Source organism: Topomyia yanbarensis, chromosome 1 (assembly GCF_030247195.1).
Source record: "Topomyia yanbarensis strain Yona2022 chromosome 1, ASM3024719v1, whole genome shotgun sequence".
Lineage (NCBI taxonomy): Eukaryota > Metazoa > Arthropoda > Insecta > Diptera > Culicidae > Topomyia > Topomyia yanbarensis.
In genome coordinates this window covers 9,643,261-9,663,453 of record NC_080670.1, presented here as the reverse complement: position 1 = coordinate 9,663,453, position 20,193 = coordinate 9,643,261, and the positions used below count along the sequence as shown (strand labels likewise).

The window sequence follows — 20,193 nt, the reverse complement described above, 5'->3', positions numbered from 1 at the left end:
CCTACCGTAAAAAATTCAAGTTGGGCACTTTCAAGGAAAAAAAGTTAGTTGAAAAAAAAACTTTTCCTTGTCCAACCTGATTTTTTTTAGTATATTTTTATCCAGGGTCCATAGCCCAGAGACCAGAACCTAAAATCCCGAAGAGAGAATCCAGATTCCATAGCCCAGAATCCAGAGTCCCGAGGAGAGAGACCAGATTACAGAGTCGCGAGTCCTTAACCCATAGTGCAGCGATCAGAACCCAGTGTTCCGAACACAGAGCTCACAGTCCTGAATTCAGAGTTCAGACTCCAGAGCGCAGAGTCCAAAACCTAGAGTCCAGAGTTTACAGTAGGGCATTGCAAAAAAAAACTTTTTTTTGAATTCTCAAGGGCCCCCCCTCCCATATTGTGACAAATGTCGAAGTAAGCTTAGATGCCAAATTTCAGATCATTTGGACAATTTTAGACCCCCGCCCACTTCGCTTGAAATTTTTGAAATTGGTACTACGGGAAAATATAGAGGAAAAATATACTAAATGCTATAATTTTTGAAGTAGCTATCAGAAAATTACAATTTATACCTCTTTTTAAAGGAAATGACCAAAGTTATTGAAAGGAGATATTCTTCTATTTAGAAAAATAGGGGAAAGTAGGGTACTGGGTCATTTTGGCCCCAAAATCCCCTATTTTTTCATAATTTTTCTGCTTTGTGATGCAAATCATACATATTTTGGAGTTTTTCTAATGTAAACAAATCTCAGAAATCGAACGGAATCTTTTTGACTCGTGTCCGAATACGGGAAGTTGGGGTTATAGGACCTTTTGTCATTAATATTAAATTTTATAATTTTTTCGTGCATATATCTCTATTATTCTTCAATAAATTTTCATGAAATGTAGCTTGTTGAACGCGGAAAATTCTTATGAATACAACAAAAATGAATTCGTTAGCGGTAAAATTCAGAAACATAAAATTTTTGGACATTAACTCTACAAATCACATTTTTTCGTTAAATGTCCTAATACCTCAACTTCCCCTATTTTTCCAGGATGGAAACTTTTCTCATGCGATCCTCAAGCGTATTTTACACTAAAAGTAGTAAATTTAATAAGAATTTTGTTGTTAAACGGAGTTAATATGTGCAATTTTATGATAAAAATGTGAAATCGAGACTATATATCAGATAATTTGATGTTTCTGAATTTTACCGATAACGAATCTATTTTTATTGTGTTCCTAAGGATTTTTAACGTTTAACAAGGTACATTTTATGAGAATTGATTGAAGAATAATATGCACGATATATGCACGATATATGCACGAGAAAATGATAAAATTTAATATTAATGACAAAAGGCCCTATAACACCAACTTCCCGTATTCGGACAAAAGTCAAAAAGGTTCCGTTCGATTTCTGAGTTTTTTTCACATTAGAAAAACTCCAAAATATGTATGATTTGCATCACAGAGCAGAAAAATTATTAAAAATAGGGAATTTTGAGGCCAAAATAACCCAGTACCCCACTTTCTCCTATTTGTCTAGAAACAGGAATGTCTTCCTTCAAATACAAAGGTTATTTACTTTAAAAATAGGTATAAATTGTAATTTTCTGATTGCTACTTCAAAAGTTATAGCATTTAATATATTTTTCCTCCATATTTTCCCATATTACCAATTTCAAAAATTTCAAGCGAAGTGGGCGGGGGTCTAAAATTGTCCAAATGTTGTGAAATTTGGCATCTGAGCTTACTTTGACAATTGTCATAATATGAGAGGGGGGGCCTTTAAGAATTCAAAAAAAAAAATTTTTTTTGCAATGCCCTAGTTTACAGTTCTTATCCCAAAATACTGAGCCCAAAGTCCTCAGCACATAATTCAGAGTCCAGATCCCAAAGTCTAGAGCCCCTAACCCAAAATAGTGACACTAGAGTTTAGAGTCCAGATTCCAGAGCTCAGAGACCAGAATCCAGAGTCCAGATTCGATAATCCAGAGGTTAGATTCTATAGCCCAGCAACCAGAGCCCAGAGTCCGAAATCCAGAGTCCCAAGTGCAGACTGCATAGTCCAGAGTTTGGAGTCCAGAGTCCGCAGTTCAGAGTCCAAAGTCCAGAATAAAAACCCAGAGCTCATAGCTCAGAGATCACAGTCTACAGTCCAGAGTCCATAGCACATAATCTCGAGGCGAGAGCTCGGAATTCAAAGTTAAGAATGCATAGTCCAGAGCGCAGAGAACAGAGTCGAGAATCCTGGGTCCGGAGTCCAGAGCCCAGAGTCCTCAACCCAAATTACTGTGGCCAGAGTCCAGAGCTCTGAGATCAGAATCCAGAGCCCAAAGTACTTAACCCAAAATACTGAGGCAAGAGTTCAGTGCCCAGAACCAAGAGACCAGAATCCAGAGTTCAGAGTACAAAGGGCTAAACCCAAAATACTGAACCCAGTGTCCTCAGTCCAGAGTCCCGAGAAGAGAGCCCACAGTCCAGAATCCAGAGACCAAAGTACAGAGCCTAAAGTTCAGAGTCCAGAGTCTAGAGTTCAGATTCCAGAGTGAAGGATCAAGGCTCCAGATACCAAAGTCCAGAGTGCATAGTACAGAAATTCGAGGCCTGCGCCAAGAGTCCATCACCCAGCGTTGAGAGTGAAAAATCCAGAATCTAAAGTTCAGTATCCATAGTGCAGAGACCAGAACCCAAAATCCAGAGTCCCGAGGGGAGAGCCAAGGGTCCAGAATCCAGAGTCCTGAATGCAGAGTTCAGAGTCCAAACTTCAGAGTCTAGAGTTCGGATTCCAGAGTCCAGAAGACTGGTGGTGCCTCATCGGCCAGACTGGTGGTGCCTCGTCGCGGTCTAATCAGTCTAGCCGCCGGCGGTGAATCTAGCTTACGCCGACGCAGAGTTCTCCGACGAAAGAAGTTCTCCCGATCCGATTCGTCTTGAATATCGATATATTTCTCTCAGGTCAACCGGTACGGTGCCGTGGTCGGTCCGGCGATCCCGGGTGCAGCGTCGCGACCGATTATGGCTGACTCGTATGGTCATCAGCCGGAATGTCCTGTTCTGCTTTTCACGGTACCGCTTGGTTTTCAGCACCGCACCCCATGCAGGAACCCCATATCGCAGTATCGATGACGAAACAGTAGATAGCAGAAGTCTCATGCTGCTTCTCGGACCGTTGACGTTTGGCATGATTCTCACCATTGCGTTCGTTGTCTTCACCGATTTTTCGCAGGTGAAATCGACGTGATTGTTGAAGCTCAACCGGCCATCGATTATCACTCCCAATTGCTTCAGTGCACGATTCGATGCAATCATGTGCCCTCCGACATTGACCTACATCCGCTGAACTGTTTTGCAGTTACTGACCAACCACACCTTCGTCTTGTGGTGAGCTATTTGCAGCTTGAACCCATTCATTCAGCTATCAATCGCGTCTATTGTCTCCGTCAGCGACACCTTCATTTCTTCAAGTGTCTTACCCATAACCATCAGTGACATGTTGTACGCGAAACCCACGATTTTCACTTTCCTGGGCAGCCGCAGTGTTAAGACCCCATCGTACATCCCATTCCAAAGAGTTGAACCGAGAATGGAGCCCTGAAGAATGCCTACTGTGACTCGCATTGACTTCTACCCTTCGTTCGTTTAGTACTGTAGCACTCTGCTCTGGAAGCACAGCTGTTCAGAATCTGGCGATAGTCGGAAACCCTTATTCTGTGCCGCGCTGCAGCAATGGCTTTTCAGTTGGATCTGTTAAATGCATTCTTCACATCTATCCTGACCACAGCGCAGTATCGATCTCCTCTTCGCTTCTGTTTAGATGCCCTGTCAGCACTCTCGAGCACTTCCCGAATTGGCTCTGCAATCAAAGCGACATCACACATAGTTTCTGTCGCACACTGTCACAATAGTTGTTGCGCGGTGTCACGATGATGCATATTTCAGGGTGTTACTAAGATTTTTGATAACTGAAATCTTAGGATCTTAGCATAGCAGGATCTTCTTCGGAGCTGCTTAAGGAATTATAACTTGTTTAGAGGTTTAGCAGAGCCCAATCAAAACCTCACCATATCCTAGTAAGGCTCCCTAGGTGGTTGGGGGGGGGGGGGGACTATCGGCGAAACCGGAAACATAGAGAAAGTGGTTGAGTTCCTGAATTTAATTCACATCTACTCCTCAGAATTGCTTGATTCGATTTTCGCAAATTTAATGCAAATGAAAGCTACAGTATCCCTATTCACTGCTACTAAATTCGATTGAAATCGGAGTTCTGGTTCCTGTGTTACGGGTTGAAATATGCAGACACATGCGAAATTTCCATATGAACCGGAAAAATCATTATATTTAAATGATGCAAAACTATTGGCAATGAATTCTAAATTGCTTGAAATTGTCGGTCCAGATCAGTCTTCCCATGAACATCGACAAGTTTGCACCCGTGTACAAAATTTCGTGCACGCGTTCAACCTCAAACATGCTTTGCCTTTGTGTACAGGCTCGCTTCGAACACCGAACCCTAGCAAACGATGTGCAAACTTAGGTTTAAACACTGTGTACATACACCGTGTGCGTACATAAGAAAGGCACACACAAAACAGAATGAGTCAATGCTAGTGATGATGGGTGAGAGAAAGAGAAAATTAGTATCAAGAACCTGTGTGTACGAACACTGCGTACGTACATGAGGTTCGGTTGTGCAGACAAAATGATGGTGTAGGATGAGCACAGAACTAGAGCGAACATGGTGTTCGGTGTTCATTTGGGAAGACTGGTCCAGATTAATAATGCATATACACGTATGTTTGTGTGTATGTGTGTACGTACACCCAAAAGCAATCTTCTTTAAACATTGAGCTGTTCGCGCACAGCTCGAGAAGAGCGAGACGCTCACGAGACTTTTTTACGAAGCTCACAAAAGGCATGATGCAAAACTTATTAAAATGGGTACTAAATTACTTAGATTTGCAGGACCGTAGTCGCTTAGAGAATTAAAAAGTCGAATTTGTAATTTTGATGCTGAACATCTTTAAAATGCATGAAACCTCGAAATTTGATGCAATCCCGAATTTTTTTCTTTTTTTTGTGAAAATTGACTTTTTTGACTTGATTTATTATTTTAAATTTTTGATTGTAAAATCCGAATTATATTTATCTTGAACACCCTCTTCAACTTCTTCGTTTATGATTTGAGCAGCGATATCTGCGTACTCTGAAATGTGCTAACCTTGTCTCTTCAGTGTTGGCGACCCCCTACAATTACCAACCGCGCGAAAGTATAATCTCATTTGTCTCATGCTTACTTCAGTGGTGCAAATACGAAAGATGTTCGCTGTGCCTTCGGCTGTTTTTCTCTTCATTTTGTGTGGTTAAAATATTAGGTACACTTGAAATGCAAACAACGCAGTCTCACACTTCGTCTCGAGATGCATACCAAATCGTGCATCAAATTCCACTTTGTCATGCGTCACATCTTTCACTGACAGCATTTCTTCGCCTCGCCTTGGTGTGGTGGTACACCGTCGAGTTTTTATTTTTTCGCCACTATTCAACGAAACGCGACTTGGCACGGCACGGTTCAATCAATCTGACGCTTTCAAGAAGCAACAATGCTCGTCGGATTTGCGTGCTGACTTACCTTTATACGTGGGCGTTGTTCATCGGGTGAGAGGACCGAGGGTGGTGGTATAGGACCGTTAATCTATCGTCGTTCGCGTGTTGCGTTGATTCACAGGAATGGTAATTGAACTGTTTCCGGGATACAGTCTCTAACCAATAAAATTCTTTACAACCTTCGAAAGCGTCGAGTTGCACAATTGGGGCAAGCGAGCACATGAACGACGGCGAACCACTGTAAGATCAACAGCCAGAACTTGAAACTAGAAATGGCTCTCTGCTCGCTTCTCGCAAAGGTGTACCGAACTGCTGGAATGGAACCAGATTTCCACGCGATCAGATAGCTATCCGTTAGGATTTATTTCCTATGCATTCCAATACGATTACATGTGAGCGAATACGATCGCTGCTAGCCTAGTTTGGAATGATTTGATTTCCGTGCTTTGGTGTCCAGCAGCAGGCGTAAGTAACTTTTGCTTTGTTCTGCTCAGTAGGCTCAGGCAAAATTCTACTTTACTCAACTTACGCATAGTGCACTCATGCATAAATTTGGTCCAATCCAAATTATTCTCAAGGAAAATCTTTTGCAAATTTAGTTTCAGACGTTTTGCCTTTCTCATATAGAAAGCTTATGCAATCGCTCTAAAAAAATCCGGATAAAATTCTCACAAAGTGTTTGTAATCTTTTATGTAACTATATATTGTAATGAGCCTATTTTGGTCCACGGACATTTTACACCGGAATATGTAAGTTGGAAGTGAATGATAATTTTAAAAAGAGGAAAATATTAGAATTCGCATTCATTAAAAACCCTTATCTGGCAGGCAAGTTGCACCTGTGGAAAGCGAAGCGAACTTTTCGTCATCAAATTCACCATCACACACCAATGAATGTCTCCAACAACATCATTTGCCATCGTTGGAGCAGCACAATGAAAATCCAATATTTGGGTCGGGCTTAGCTTCAGAATACTATTGTTGTTATTATGATTATTATTATTAAAAATTGGTTTTTATTGAACCTTTGAGATAGTAGATTTACTGTGGTACTATAATTTCCTTTCTTCCGGTGATTAAAGATAGTCCGTTTTATGGCACACAACTTATATACGTAGCGGCCCTTCGTTATGCGGAAGCGTAGCAGATTAATAGCGGATGTGTATCGAGGCGGAGAACTAGGCAATGCGATGGGGATAGGTGATGATTTGTTCAAATAAATTAGTGAGATTAAAAATGATTACTAGGTGTTAGTGTGTGTTTATGGTCGATTTTATGTGCGAAGTAAGTACTTTTTAATAAAAAAGCATTCATTATTTGCTATGTGTACTTGTAAATTTGTGTATTTTCTGCTACCTATTGAATAATGGAACAAACAACCCAGTTGCATAACTGCTCATTATGCTGTTTTAAATTATAATTGTGTTTAACTCACGTGTTTGAATCCTTTCGCATTCCTTTCCTACTACTAAATTCCGTCCGGAGTCTGATATTGATCCGACGGTGGTTCGGCGTTAATTTTACATTGATGCAACCTTTTACTTTCTTGCATTCCTTCCAAAGATCGTTTCATGCAAGTACATTGCATACAAGGAAGCTTTTAGCATTTTACACACATGGCTAAAGTATTTCAAGTTTTTGCAAGGGATTTATACATTAATGTAAGCATTTCTTACCAGATTAGCTTTGGATGTACTAGAGTGTAATACTATCAAGGTCTTTACTTTGGCTAGTCGAACGAATGGAACTGACACTGGAGCAATAATAGCATCACCCGAACTAGAATCGAGGCCGATCCGACCAGCAAATCGGCAATAAAATCAAACGAAGAATATTTTATTACCACTAACACTTTTCCGCTTAGTAAATCGACAAACATATGCTTTGAAAATGCGTAAAGCCGTGTCCACAAGACTTTTTTTTCTCGAACTGAGACTCGGCAACAGAAGTAACCGACGATCTATTATCTAACTGAATAATGCATTGAAACAGTTTATACGCACCATTTTTGTTCGGGCTCGGTAATCAATTCCTGCTGGTGGACGTTAATTCTTCTTTCTATCTTCCTATTTATTGCTGCGGCTGCATTGCAAATGAGCACGATTAGCGCTCTCGTGAATACTAATTATTTTCAACTCCGAATGCGGTGAATGGAAAATGCGCGCGGCTCGGATCACGAAAAAGATTCATTAGTCATGAATTTTATGGATGTGCGCACTTGACTCCTTGCGAGTTTTGTTGCATTCTTTGTCGATGACCAAAACCGGAATATGACGGCGACTAAGCCATATCTCCTACCTATTCTGTTTAAAGGGTGTGTGCGTTACGTTCTTGACAAATGTGAATATGGAAATACCAATTGCAGAAAATATGCATTGAGGTTTATTTTTTAGCGTAACGGATTTCGTAATTTTTGTAGTTTATAGTCCCTGTTACATTAGTGCATTCACTATCTTAAAATGGATTTCAAGGTCGAGTATGATTCAGTAGCGCGCATTAATGAGTCAGAATAACCATTCTCATTTGTAGCATAACGTTGAATTACAGCCAGATACTGTCAGCAAATAGATTATACAAACCCTGAAATGCAAGTAAACTATCTTTTCGCAAGGTCAATTGCCGGCGAAATGGAATTTGGAAAGCAACTCAACTCTTAACCAATCAGCAAAGTGGCTGCTGAAAAACAAACCTATCATTTCCTATGCAAAAATAAAAGGCCTATCGACCTTGTTTAGTTACTATACAACCACGAACAAAGTGGATGGATGCCCTATTCTACTGATCGATGCCACGAAGCGCGAGAAACTTTAGGAGGAACACGCCGGAAACTCCACCTCCGCTGAGCGTCGTGTCGTCTCCATTACTCCGTGCAAGAGTTTCTCTTTTCCTTGGCCATTCAATTATGCCGAAAAGTTCGTTCCGTACGATCCGGAGAAACCACGTGACGGACGACTACGATGGTGGCAAAAAGCATTGGGGAAAGAAGTGATGCCTCTCATTCGCCGGCTGTTGCACTGTAAATAAACAAACAAACACATCAACAATTACAGACAATATTTTGTTTTCTGTTTTCGATGCGTATTGACAGCGGTTTGTTTTCTGTTGCATCTTCCGCTGATGAACGGTGTCTGAAAGCTTTCAAGTGATGCATTAGAGGCTAGGCTATGTTTGGTTTTTGATCGGTTATGTATCCTTTTGGTTCATTGCCTGTTTATTTGAGTGCATCAAAACTTAAACATATCGGACGATCACCTTGGATCTTAAAAATAGTCCTCCTTTATTTGGAAACCAATGTTTGTTCTCTGGCGTAGGCAGCTCCGTATGAATGAAAACAATTACAATAATCACAACGATCACGATTTAAACATATAGGCCTAAGAAGAGGAGGCTAACTCTTAAGTCTTTACTGATAAAATCAATAAACTTTCTCGACGAGTTTGCACTTTAAAGTATTAAAATCGTGTAGCAGATGATCATTCCTTCCAACCAACCAACCATGCCCACAGATTGGTATGAGAGGGTAAAAACCATTTAGAAACTCTTGGATTATTCCACATTGGGTGAGAAAAATATCGACTTCATCCAGATTCGAACTCGTGCTCTTTCGCATGCATCATCAATCATCATCACATTGACGATAGTGTTGAAAAGAATCGTATAGCTGCTAATGCTAACATTAGCTTTAAGTGGTTGTCACTTGCAATTAATGCAAGAAGGTTTCTGTTATGGATGAACCCAACTTAATTTTTCTGAAATTTCAAACTACTTGATACCAACTCAAACTGCAAGTGGTAGAGAAGAACACAATACCATACACTTCTTCGCCAATCTCTTCGGGAACTGGCAGTCTCTGATAAACGGTTTGCTCCTTACCCATATCATCAATTATATTCTTAAATTTCTTTGTGTAGCTTCTTGATGTGGCGGATATCTATTCAGCCATATGCTTTCAATCATTGAACACATATCACCGCTTCGTGGTAGTTCCATACCTCGCTGGAACGACCAAAGCGAATAACGGGAGAACGAGCACACCTCTCTCGCATTCTAGACAGAGAACAAAATAATAATAAACCGGTCGGCGATCTATTATTCTTTATCTGTGGTTTAAAAGGCCCCCGAAAACTGAAACGTAACGAATCGTAACGAATCTTAAATGCTAAATGATGAATTGATTAGTGCGTTCGAGGGCCGGAGAATTTGTCTAATATTGAGGATAGTAAGAAGATGGCTTACTTCCTGATTTAGACTCTTGGGAAATCCTTTTAACCGTTATGTGTCCGACGCGGTACCCGGGTACCTTTTTAGATTTCAATTAATGAAAATCCCATGTTTTATCCACAGGTGGAAATTGAAACTTTGTGACATCTTAGAACTTCACTAAGTTAAGCTTTTGGGTTAATAATATTGTTGATATAGTAAGAGGGGGAGTGAGGAGAGGTTCCTGAATTTTTTTACTTCGTAACAGGCCGACGTGGGTACCAGGGTACCCACAAAACTGAAATGCCAATAACTAAGGTAATTTTTAACCGATTTTGATACTTTCAAGTGTTTTGGATTCAGGAACTCATCCACTTTTAGACGTGGTAAAAATTAATATGGTTACTTGATTCGGTTCCCGGAAATCCGGATTTCCGGAAGCTTATTCCAGTGTTGGGATACTGTTTGTGAATTTCAATGAAATACTAGCAATATGTGTTTTGGAACCATTTGGTGATTTGACCCCGGAACGGTCATTCCGGAGCAGGTTTCCGTGCGGCCGTAAGTGGCCACTCCATTCCAATTCCACTTTTAAAATTGCCATAGGGTCCCGTAACAATAAATAACAGACTTCCGAGACAATCTGAAGAGTTTTGATACTCATATTGCTAGGACATTATTAAAATTTATGATTCATACCTTAGTACTGAAACACTACTCCGGAAAATCTGGATTACCAACAACCAGATCCGTTCATCCGGTTCTATTTTACAGAATCAAAAAATGGACGAGTTCCTGAATCCAAAACATCTAAAAGTGTCCAAATTGGTTGAAGGAAACCATAGTTATGAGCATTTCAATTTGTGGGTACCCGGGTACCCTCGTTGGCCTGTTAAAAGTGTTTTTTTTGTTGGACACATAACTGTTAAACTAGTAAGAGTATAATCACTGATCACACGGGAGGCACTTGTTTCTCAATTTAGCCAAAAAATGTTTTGTATAAAGATTTCTAATTCGCACCAACGACGTGTTCGAGGAACCTTGATATAACGTAACTTTATTAAAAAAACATAAATTTATGTTAACTCATAATGTAGGCAATTGAATATGAAAGGTTGAATAAACTTGTTAGAGGTTCCGGTTACTATGAAAAAACTGTTGTCTAGTTTAATTAAGTAAGTTAAAGAAAATTTCTTAGTAAAAACGATATTTGAAACAATGATAACTTTCGATTTGCGCCAAACAGATAAATTAACCATTCATGTAAATGGACTTTGCATGTGATTATTCGCACGTAAAACAGTTTCAGGATTCCAGGAAACTACAGCACATCAGAAAAAACGATTATCTCGATACTACTAAGCCAGGCCATTTTGGGAAACATGTGAATCCTAATGTATCCCAGTTTTGTCAGTATTTCCGTACTCTATCAATTTCATTTCTCAAATTAATCACCTTTGAATTTATTTTTAAGTTTTGAATATTTAAATGAAAATTAATCCCTAAAAATGCAATGACAATCGCAAAAATATGTTCATACGTTCATGAAAAAAATTCCGATTTAGTAACTCGACGAAAATCTTAACCAAACTCCTGAAATAATGAATAATAAAACTAGTATTTATGAAACTAATAGCGCTTCCACAAAACTAGTTACAGTTAAACTAGTTACATTTAATTTTTAAATTTGTATGATAGATTTTGTTTTTGCTGCGGTTGCAATCTTCTGCTGCTGTCTTGGTTTGTGCCGCGGGAAACCTCTCCAGCACTCCTAGCAGTGCGGCAGAAGATAATTGGGCGAGTTACCTATGGAATTCGGGCCACGTTGTTTGTGGAGGATGTCTGAGTTGGTTAATAGGGCTACTTCATAGCCGCCCCTAAGTTTGAGTAAGCCGATTGTTTCATCCGCATCGTCACTCATCACCACGACCAGTGCCATATATAATAGTGAGCACTAGCTCGGTTTGTGTGATTATTCATTACTAGATCACACCTTTAATTGCCAGCTGATACCTCCATTTGGGACCCAACTGGGGCACGGACAGCCCAGATTCGTGCGTACACCCATCAAACGAGTGGATCACAGGTTTGCTTGTGAGAGGCCGCAACTCTGGATGCTACTTTCTTTAAAGAAAACCTCTAGCTGTCCGAGTATGTATCCTGAATGTTTGATGTCTTTGGGAAAGTATATTGGGTAAAGTTGAGCATCATTATTAAAAAGCTTAGGTTTTATCCAGATCAGTAACAACTGATCTAGCTCAGTTATAGATGTTCTAAAAAAATCTTTCTTCAAGAAAGTTGTTTGCTTTCATCTATACTTGAATGTGTAATATATACTTTATAACTATAACTCTATAACTAAATCGACCACATCCAGCACGCAGTGAAGAAAACATAGTGGCGGTGGCCGAGAGTGTAGGCGATGAACGCGAAGAATTTATTCGATCCCATTCTCAACAGCTTGGCTTGACGTACAACAATTTGGCGTATTTTACGGAACAATTTTGCTTTGAAAACATACAAAGTTCAGCACGTGGGATAATATACTTCTGATCACATACGCGAATATCCAATGGGTAATGGCAATCATCTACACATACTTACGCCCTCGATCTCGCCAATATTAAAACACCCCGGTAAATAATTGAACTTTTAGCACCACAAACGAGGTCTCAAGCATTAACCCACCGCTCGCGCTATCACGAATCGATCACGTCCGGAAGTCTCTACCCTACGGTCCTAGCAGCCTAGGCTCATGCATTCAGCTAGACCAATCGAAAAATGACGCTCATATTCACTAAACAACACATTCCATGGCGACATGATCGGGAGCTCTAATGATATGGAAGAACTCTCTTATGATAACTGAACCGTATACTGCAAATTAAGTATCAGATTCACGGTCCGCGCGATCATTCAAGAACACATGCGAATATGCGAATGGCTACGTGGTTATAAAACCGAATGTATCCACGCGAAGTTACATACACACTAGCACACGCGACAAAACCGTTAACATACAAACGCTCGAGTCCTTCGCGATCATTCATGCACACCTATGCCCTCGATCTCGGTCTTCTATCCTTAGCGCACTACTTGCTGTTGCGCGTAATCTTTCTCAAGGGAAATCGTTTTTCCATTTTTCACTTTTGCTGCTTGCTGGTTGTTCAGTCTGCGTCTGTCCTTTCATGTACATCCATGTCGTTGGAAATAGAGCAGTTTTGGATTTCACTGTTGGTTGTTGGTTCTTATGCTTCTTGTGTTTCTTTGCGTATCCGTCCGGTTATATACAAAGTTGTGGCGATAAAATGAGCTAAGTTCGTGATTTTTTAGAGGGTTTTCTGCAAATTTTATTTGAAAATGCAAAAGACAGTTCGTTAGGAGTACTATCAAAGATAGAAAAAACAAGATGAATTACAATTTTTTTACGAAATTCAAAACTTTTTGAGCGGCTTGGCGGAATGTCACAATTAATCTTCTTAAGACAAATGTCTTCCGTTTAATTCCACTATATTAAAAATAATGAAAATCAATCGCTTTTCAACATCATTCAGATACTAGTATTTCAACTATTGCTTGTAGTCTTCTTCAGTGTTCATATCAGTCTAAAGAAAATTTCTATTTCAGTCATTTGCAAATTATAGATTTTACGTAGAGAAATTAACGCAAGCTGAATTCCCGCATACCACGCAATCGGTTTGCTTCTTTATTTGAGTTCAGATTTATTTGAATATATACAGTAGAATAAAATGTTGATCGAGTTTGATAAGCTTCCAGAGTAATTCTACCACATCTAAAAAGTACAAAAATTTACGCTTTTTTCATTCTAGGCCGCCACCGCCAAAGATTTATTTTCTGGAAGTGATAATTTATGCCTAACGTCCATTATGCCAATCGTCCATTATGCCTAACGTATATTATGCCTAACGTCCATTATGCCTAACGTCCATTATGCCTAACGTATTTATGCCTAACGTCCATTATGCCTATCGTACGTATGCCAAACGTCCGTACGCCTAACGTATTTATGCCTAATGGGGTACACCCGTCAAAGGCAGTTCTTTGATGTGTGTTGTATGGTTTACCGTAGAGTGCCGTCTGGCTGTAGAACTGACACGTGAGTATCTGCTCAGGGTATGTGCGTAGCGTTCTTTAAATGTAGGTAATACTCTGAACAAATTTGCATTCGAAGAGCAAATAAGAAGGAATGGGCTGATTCGGCTTCATTCTAATCACACGAACCCCGTTTAGAAAGTCAGGTATAACGTTTCTTTAGGATTCTTTCGTAACGGGTTCCAGTTCTCTGTATTTCGACAAGAATTTTTTAATGTACTAATGTAGCTGATGCGCAGTTTCAAATCATGTAGGCGAATTTCAGTAATATCATTGTCTATATATACTGGGATCTTGGTTTTAATATTGTCGTATTAGACGTCATTTTGCATGTACTAAGCGTTCTGCCTCGAATAGCATATTGAACGTTGTGTGTGCCACATTTCCACTACGATGTAGTTGTATGTGATACACTACCGTAAGATCAAGCTCCATTTTCATCTTTGACAACTGTTCCACCTAGCGCACTGCAGGTCTGTCTGGAGTTTACGTAAAGTCGATTGCGATAATATTTTCTGTAAGTGGGCGTACTTTGTTTTTTCATTGACTTATCTTACTCGCTGGAGGGGGCAACGAGACATTTCTGTTACTGGAGTGTATAAGTAACGAAACAACGCCGATAAAATTTGTTCGTTTGCTTTGCTGTAAATGTACAAATGTCTTTCCTACCGATCTATTTTGTACAAAGCAATTCACTGTGAAAACAAAAACAAATAACGAATTGTGAACTCTGGTTCAGTACATGTACCAATAGTACAATTTGCAAGGATGCACGCACGAGGCATTTCATAGTAGTTTCACCATACCGTTCTTTTTGATCAGTGCAAACGAGGTTTGCAAAAATGTTGATGTTTCCTTTTTGCAAATAAAATTTCTGAACCAAAGATATGTAAGCTTTACCTTCGATCAGAAGGCTGAATTGTTTCGTAGCCCTGTACGAGCTAAATTTAAGGAAATGCTAAAGCACTTGAATTTTTAGGTGTTTCTAACGGCCAATAAATTCAGACCAGTCAGAGTCATCAAACTGACAAAAACTACAACTTCAACGGTCCTAAAATTTACCATTTCAACCGTAACTCCAACTCACCTACTTCCATGCAGACCTATAAAATTGATACTCTTTAGTCAAGTTCACCCAACAACCCGCGACAGACGAGCGAAACGCGATGATCTATCAGTCAACCAGACTGCTGGAAATGGGATAGGCGAGAGACTGCATGCTCAACGAGGAAAACGAAGAAAAAAAATACCTCGCGTTGAAAAGTATGTTAACCTTTTCATAACACACGTTCAACTACTTAATCAATGTCGGGCTATTTTACGAGCGGCGGGATGGTACGCTAAAGTAGCCCCTTATGATTGTTCGTATACGTACATAAATACATACACCTTTTGTAGAAATGGGGAAACGATGCTATCCCCGCGAAAAATCAAGCTCTCGAAAAATATGGATCACCTAATTGGATGAAGCGAAAGCTACGGCGGAGACCTAATTATACTACGACGATAGGTTGATACTTCAGGTGAGCTGCTGGCAGCGTGTATGTATTCGCGCTAAAGCTGCATAATGAGCTACTGATCGCATCACAGTTCCAGTAACTAGCGGCTGAACGTTGATTTACTTTAATTTTCTAAGAATAGATAGGGTAAAGTGCCTATTTTCACTATACTAAGCAGGGTGCCTCACTAATTCATTAATTTCTCGGCCTACAATTCATGGAATGCGAAAAAATTGATATCAACCGCTTTGCTTCATTGTTAAGAACCAATATAGTAACACAAATGAGCTGGAAACAGTGAAATTGTCGTGTTTGAGCGCAACGAAAACTCGAATCGAGTGCCCCTATTGTTGCGCTACCATTTGACTCAATGCGTTGAACAAAGATGGCAGACACTGCTCTAACCAACGGCTTTAAATGGATAGGGTGATAATAGAAACATGGCGAAAATGGGCTCATCACCCTATATGAAAGATGGGGTCATGCCTTTGTCTACGATAAATCTTCGAAAATGTGTGTTTCGTAGTGAATCAATTAAGCAATCCAGTTTATTTTCAATTGGAAGTGAAAAAGCTGCGCTGAGAGGGCAGTTACCCAACAGATGACAAAACTGCCACTGTTTGACTTTCGACATATATATATATATATATATATATATATATATATATATATATATATATATATATATATATATATATATATATATATATATATATATATATATATATATATATATATATATATATATATATATATATATATATATATATATATATATATATATATATATATATATATATATATATATATATATATATATATATATATATATATATATATATATATATATATATATATATATATATATATATATATATATATATATATATATATATATATCCATTTTTAAATATTTACAGTGAAGCAAACGTGACAAATGTTAAGGGTCAAACAAAATACTTACAGATTGTTTAAAAGTTATCGTGATTACCCTTTCCGCATTGACCTCGGTTCTCATGGCAAAGAGGGACAAATCTGTCATTTTTTTTTTTATAATTAATTAATTTATTTAGGCCCAAATGCGGTAGCTCGACGAGGCCGATTGTTTGTTTTTTTACAATAAATAAAAAAAAACAGCTACGTTAAATTTTTGGTCTCGTTCAGGCGCAGCTTTCTGCTGCGTGTTGAGATCCTTTTTCTAGGGGGCGAAATATTGCCAGTGTTGTCCACTGCAAGTTGAGGTTCATTTCGTTTGTCTTTCGCGTTATCGTTCACGTCCATGTCCTCATCCGTACTACTTTCCTGCTGCTCGCAGTCGGATGTTCCAGTTTGTGTTTTACTCTTAAGGGTCGTTTTAGTATGTTCGTTATCGGCATTCGTTTCGTTGTTGTTGTTGCTGGTTGTTGGTGCTTGATCCATAGATGTTGGTTTTGCAGCTGTTAGTGGTTTAGCGTAAGATGGTTGTGTGCTGATTTCAGTTGGATTTGAGTTTTCCTTAACAGTTTCTACGGAAGGTTTTCCGAGGTGCAGCTTCTTCGTGCAGAACTGGCACGTAGGAATTTGCCCTGGGTACGTGACTAGTGATGTTTGATGAATGAGAACATCGTCACTTCCTAACGCTGTGACGGTTATGTATGAGGAAATTGGCTTGGTCACACGCATTCTCACCACACGAACACCGTTAGGGATGCCCGGGAAAAAATTCCTCCAAGTCTCATGTGTAACGGAGTCTACTTCTCCGTATTTTTGCAAGCATTTTTTAATCGCGCCGTCAGGGGTACGCGTAGCCAAATCATGGACACGAACTTCTACAGCGCCGTTCTCGATGTATACGGGAATGCTATATTTAACATTGCCGCATTCGGCGGTGTGCTGCATGTTGTTTCGCGAGGCGAATGACTCAGCTTGGTTAATGTTGTTGAACGAAATCAGCACGCAATGTTTGATATGATGCATTTGTAGGGTTTTCACTTCAGCCAGATTGAGTTTCATCTGCACTTTTAATAACTGTTCCACTTCCCGAATGGCTGGTCTTACGGGGCATTTCGAAAAATCAACAGCAACACAGTTCGGCTGTATCTGGGTTGCTTTTTGCTGGGCACCGTCACTCATCACTAAATCGCACAGTAGGTATAGGCTATTGTTTTATGGACTGCTTGTGTGATAGGCACCGATTGATTTTTAGGTAGAATTGACTGTTTCACTTGCGCGGGACGATTTTTTGCTTCTGCTCAGGGCGAGATGTGAAGACAAACTGAAAAATCTGTCGTTACCATGAGATATGTTGGTAGGCTTCAGCGATTCGTAGCCTAAGCTCAACTCCTGCCAGCAGAAGACAATAGATTTGTCCGTGAGATTTTAAGCCTGTTTCTAATGACCCTGCCACATCTAGTTTTCCGATCTGAATATTTCACATACTTGAGCACTATGACTCTAAAATTTTCATAATTTTCCCTACTCAGCTAATTGAATGTCTTTAAAAAGTAAAACTAGTCGATTGTTAAGAATACTTCTCAAAACGAGTTTTACAAATAACTTATCTGACTCACTGAATACAACTACTTTCTGCAGTGGCACTTGCGCGCTGTGCGTCTAAAGAACACTAATTAGTCATTATCTACACGGAAAAATAAATGTTCCAAAATCGTGAATAAAGTGCAATGAATTCCGGAACAATCATGTTTCTTCGTTACAAAAACCGGACCATAACCAAAAATCATGTATATATTTATGTTCCCTTTCCATTCAGTAACGTCTTTATAACGTTTTTATTAGTGGAGATATTCGTTTTTGTTTTGTGAACTTCAGTCACGGTTTCCACCCTGCTATTACCAAATTGATGTTCTGTACGTGAACTAGTTCACAACTTTATGAACATTATTCATAAAATCAAAGGTGATTTTATTCATAGCTTTTGGAACATTATTCAGATTCCGACTATGCGACGTGAACTGATTCATGAGTTGTTACATCTTGAACGTGATCTGGTTTTCGTGGTTGTGAATTTATTCAAAAAATTGTTGCTTTGTTTTCATCACCGCTAATAAATTTGGTATGGACGACCATCGATTTATTTCGGTGAAAATTGAAACAATATGCATTTTACGGGACGTTTCGACCTACTAATGTGTTCAGTCATTCTCAGTGGCTTTATGCTAACAATGTCTACACAATGAACAGTTCAAAATGTGATTGTACATTGTTTAGACGTTGGTAGCATAAAGCCGCTGAGGATGACTGAACATATTAGTAGATCGAAACATCCGGTAAAATGCATTTCGCTTCAATTTTCACAAAGAAAAATCGGTCGCCGTTCTTACCATAGTATAAAAAATTAAAACATATTTTCTCGTGAACTATTTCACGAAACCTAGAATAATATTCAGAATTCCTTTCAATCATTCTGAACTAGTTCATTCCTCTTATATTCCGATATAATATCCACGCCCATGAAATAATATCCACGCCCATGAAATAGTTCACAAAGATATAAAATATTTTTCATGTATACGTGAACTGATTCATGATTTCTAGCGAATTAGTCATTACTCATGCTCATGAAACAGTTCACAAAACCATGAAATAATTTTCATGTATTCGTGAACAGGTTTATGATTCCTAGTTTAATAGTCACGATTTACCATTCGAGCCTGTGTAATAGTTTGCAAAATGGGAAAATATTGTACATGTATACGTGAACTGATTCACGATTACTAGCGACTGACCATTCGTACTCGTGAAATAGTTCACAAAATCATGAAATCGTAATGAGAAACTACGATTTTCGCGACCAAGCTGATAAAATTACGAACATCGTTTCGATTAATGTACTAAAAACCATCGCATCCCCAAAGTATGAACAAGAAACATAACAAAAACTAAACAGGTCCAGGGAACAACCACAGTAACCCAACCAAACATTGCAATGTAACGCCACGTACATTCGCGTAGTTTCATGAATACGAGATTTATTATCCATAATTTCAGGAACTTGGTCACGATTTTTGCAAATCGTTCAGTTCACGAAATCGTGATATGAATTTATGAACGGTTTTTTTGCTATAGCGTATGTTTACTTGAGGTATTAAGATCATATTTTTCAGTGAAAATTTCAAATATACTCTAGTGAATCTTTATTTTTTGCTGTGTAACTCTAACTAATATGAATGCATTTTCTTTTCTTTTTTCCTTCAGGTATGTTCTACGCCATTGCTAAGTGAACAATTCTAGAATGCGACTTCAATCGTCCACATCAAAGTTTTGAATCCTGTTCATCAATTCAGATCCAAAGGTACAATATTAGCGGAAATAGTCGTCTGTTTCGACAACCTCCCAATTATCAGCATACAGAAAATTCACGGGGTTAGTGCTACGATCCTTTTCCCATCAATAATACTTCCTGATTAAGTTAACCCTCTAGTTCCTACCCCCGCCTCTAGGCGGTCTCTATAAAAATCTATAACATTCGCGGAAAACTTGGAAAAAAACTATTTTGTGTTTAGTGGTAATCTTCCACGGAAAACCGATTCATCACAATTTCAACTAAAAAATTAGTTGAGTTTTTGGTTTCGTCTAGTTAATATTTGGGCGAACTAAGTTTTTGTTGAAAACAATAATCCAACGCTGTTGTTTTGATGCTGTCAGTTTCAGTCTGGACACGAACGTTTCAGCCTAGCACAAAACTTAAAAAGCCTACCTGAGCTAAAGCTTGAAACGCTTGTCTCAGCTTGTAACGCTTGTTTTAGTCCAGACACATATGCCGTTACACTACCTTTTCAGCCAAGACACAAGCGAC

At 39.0% G+C, this 20,193-nt stretch overlaps 1 protein-coding gene across 3 annotated transcripts in view; it reads left to right on the top strand.

The window, feature by feature from the left end:
• Positions 1 to 20,193, top strand: part of LOC131676827 (ATP-binding cassette sub-family G member 8) — an 81,258-nt gene that overhangs the window by 13,333 nt on the left and 47,732 nt on the right. Inside the window, exon 1 of one of the 3 annotated variants that reach the window (XM_058956173.1) lies at positions 19,742 to 19,760. The exons of the other annotated variants lie outside the window; for them this stretch is intronic. The gene's annotated coding sequence lies outside the window, so the exon portion shown is untranslated. Of the gene's footprint in view, positions 1 to 19,741; positions 19,761 to 20,193 lie in introns of those variants that run through there. 3 annotated transcript variants of the gene reach the window in all.